The sequence below is a fragment of the Microtus oregoni genome, unplaced genomic scaffold (genome assembly GCF_018167655.1).
Source record: "Microtus oregoni isolate MIOR12 unplaced genomic scaffold, Mior012 000007F_ref0000211, whole genome shotgun sequence".
In the NCBI taxonomy this organism is placed as follows: Eukaryota; Metazoa; Chordata; class Mammalia; order Rodentia; family Cricetidae; genus Microtus; species Microtus oregoni.
In genome coordinates, this window is record NW_024543066.1 from 51230167 (window position 1) to 51233872 (window position 3706).

General features: G+C 46.0%; 1 pseudogene; it reads right to left on the minus strand.

Moving 5' to 3' along the window:
• Window positions 1-698: 698 nt before the first annotated feature.
• Window positions 699-2695, minus strand: LOC121450313 (annotated as a pseudogene).
• Window positions 2696-3706: the final 1011 nt, after the last annotated feature.

The following is a 3706-nucleotide window of genomic DNA, read 5'->3' on the forward strand; positions in this document are numbered from 1 at the left end:
CCAGATGCAAGATAAAACCAGAAACCTATCAATTGGTAAAAACAGTAATAATAAAGTTTACCAGAGAACAGAGACTGGGGTGACCCCCACAGAACCAAGTTTGTGCTTCCCTGTATGGGTCACCAAAATGTTAGGTCCACAGGGGGTTGTACAAAAAAACCACCGAAGTCTAGTAAACCAGAAGCAAACTTTATTCCAGGAAAAAATAAGTAAATAAATCTCCTTGAGAGGACAGCCAGAGATGGACTTGTAAGACTGTGGCAAAAACTGGTATCTGAACTCCTCCTTATAGTAAGAAGCAACAAGAATTAGGCAATAACAAAGGAATTTTTACAATTTTGAGATGAAACTTAGATAATTGCTTTTCTTTACTATGTCCATTAACAGGATTTCTTGAGTTATACTAGTGTTTGTATTCAGCCCATTGTCTTTCTCTGGTACTTGTGGATAGTGTTTACCAAAGCTCTGCATTCCCCTGATACTGCCACTTTCACATAGCAGGGAAGGCTATGGGACAATGTAAAACCCATATGTCAAAAGCCATGTACATCCCATCATTTAAAAGTTAACTCAGCTCACATCAATTATGCTGGTCATGAGTGGCCAGGGGATTATCTTAGGGCTAACTCAATTTGTAGATGGATGATTTCTCCTGCAAATGGAAAATATAACTGCCAAAACAGATTAGCACCTAACATCTACCTCGACTGTTTATACACATTTTCCATGGTCTTAAGCTTAACAACCACAGCATCAATTTTGGACATGATACTGCCTATGGAGTGCTCCACACAGTCAACACGTCTTGCCAGTGCCTGGAACTCTTCATAGAACACCCTGTTGGAGATACTGTCCCTCCTCTGGGAGCTATGCCCACTGTCGTCATTATCATCCTTCTTAGAGTCATCCACGGTTCTTGGGAAACTTCTGATGCTCATGGGACATGGTAATGATCTATGTTCCAAGCCCAGAACCTCCCTCACTTCTGCACTGGGTGGTGTTTGAGTGCAATGTGGCATGAGATTCTGGTCACTGGTTGTCTGGTTCACCAGGAAATTCTTACTGTTGATATATTTGTGTCCTTTCCTTTTGCTTTTATGTTCCTCCTTGATCCTGTGCTGCAGCCTCTGGATGTAATACTGGACAGCCATGTAGATGAACCGGTACTGTGCCTCTTTCTGGACCATTCCTGGCCTCTGGAACTGCACCATCTGAATGGTTTTAGAAACATCGATGTCATGGTCAACACCTTTCTCTCTAATGATGTCAATAGGGATATCAATCACAATGAATGTTCCTGTCCTGCCAATTCCAGTATTGCAGTGAACTACAACAGGGCCTGCATCCATGATGCTCTCCTGCTTGTGGTGGACCTCCTCCAGGAAGTCCAGCACATCTCCAGGGTCACTGGGTACACCATGGTCAGGCCATGTCTGAAAGTGGTAATGCCAGACAGTTCTCTCCGTATTTCCTTGTCCAACCTTGGAGAGCTTGAGTTCTCTTAAGGTGTAGTTATGAGCAGCACTTTCTTTGATGTTCCTAACACGTATGACCCCATAGTCTTTGAGTGCATACTCATCAGGCCAGTACTTGACACATTTGCTCTTCCCTCTCTCCACCTCCTTTGTGGTCATGCTGATGACTCGAGAGTTCTCCTGGAACACCATCCTCCAGAAATCATTCACAGTGTTCTGCAGGCAGCCTTGAGTGGCAATGTAGCTCTTTTTGGGTTTTGAATTATGGCACTTGGCTTCAAATTCAGGCATGATGATGTTCGCATTGATGTAATCAGAAATGGGCTCATTGGGATCGCCATCGTGCAGGACAACCCTAGTGTGATCGAATGGCAGGATGTTTTTGTATTTATTTTTGTTTTTATTTTCTTGTCTCTGACCTTCTTTTTGGCTTTAGAGAAATTTGTATTCCTGTTTCTGTAGTGTCTCAAATTCTTCCCAAAAGCCCTGTTTGACCATACCTGTGATCTCAGCTACCTTGCTTAGCTCTCGAACCCTGCTTTCAATTTCAGCAGCATTAATATGAGTTGTGTTGAGAGGCTGCTTGAGCTGCAGGACTATGCCAAGTGTCACCACAATGGGGTTCTTCTTGTAATGCTCCACCAGGTCTCTCAAAGAGTCAAAATACTCTCCTCCACCAACATCATATTTCAGTTCCTGACATCGGATCATAACGTGGCTCACTTTGGACTTGCCATCATTGCTCTTCTATTTGTTATCACCTGTGACGACAGAGAGAACAAAGTCTCCAGGGTATCTCTGGCTCCCTCGAACAAGAAAGCTTCCATGCTTACCCTTCTCCATTAGCAGTTTCTCTGCTTCTTTTCCAGACAAGGGACCATGAAACCACCTTTCAGAGGTTGGGTCTGCACAATTCAGTGGGTACTTGAGCTCAACAACATCTCTGTTCTTTTCTTTTAGCTGCTCGTGATGTTCCATGTAGTACTGGAGTAGTTCAGCCAAGTGGCAAACTTCTTCCCACTATAGAGGTCATAGTAGTCCCCAGTGTTCTGAACCTTGATGTGATAGACCGCTCCATTTCTTTTAACAGACGCAGTAAAATCTCCAGGGTTACTCTCACTAGGCCTTGTCAAAAAGCTGCCATCAACTCCTCTGGTTAGAAGGAGATTCTCAGCCTCCACACCACTGATGTTGGGGTGAAACCCTCTCTGAGATGCCATGTTCCCCTTGGCTCCTGCTCCACATAGACCTGCTGCTTGCTCAGGCTCCTTGGGACACTGTCACATGTGTGTTGGAGGGGCTAAGGAAAGACCCACTGAGGAGTCAACACATGTGCAGGGTGATGGAGGAAGGTCATTGGCCAATAAAGAAACTGCTTGGCCCTGTGGGTGGAGTAAACAGAACAAAATGCCGGGAGGAAGAGGAAGTGAGGTCAAACTCCACAGCTCTGCTCTCCTGAGCAGATGCCTCAGCAGAGACGCCATGCCCCGCTCCCGGGCAGACACATGCCATGAAGCAAGCCGCCAGGTTAGACATGCTGAACCTTTCCCGGTAAGACGGTGCTCACCGATTATTAGAGATGGGTTGATCAGGATAACAGAATTAGCCAATAAGGGCTAGGGCTAAAGGGCCAAGCAGTGTTCAAAAGAATACAGTGTCCGTGTAATTATTTCGGGGCATAAGCTAGCTGGGCAGGCGGCCGGGGTGTTGGGGACGCAGCCCCGCTGCCCTTATTACTACAGATTGGCGCCTAGACATGTGGACAACTGAATCCACAGAAAGCCTGAAAAAGCTTGGGAAAGAGTAAAGCATGTTTTCTTGATAGTGACAATTTCTCAGATCTACTCTGCTTGCTAGAGGCAAGCAAGCGCCTCATCTAAGAGAGGCTTCCTGACTCAGCTTTAGCTGCAAAGCCTGCAGCTCATTAAGAGGTCCTGCCATGAAACAAACGGTGTTGACGAAAAGCTGAACACATGCTTTTCCGTTTTCAGCCGTAGCAGGAAAAAAGCTGCGCCATTTAAAAATGCCGGCTTTCTGGGCTGTCCTGCCAGGGCAAACTCTGACTCTTTTACGCAGGTGGTTCGTGCGGTTTGCAAGCACTGGCTGCTGAAGCTCGCTTGCTGGCAGGAACCTTGAAATGCCATAGAGTTGTCGCAGTAAACGTGGCTACAGCCAGTACCTCAGCCATGAGGCTGGAAAGCTAAGGAATGGACTTGATCTAGCTGGCAAAG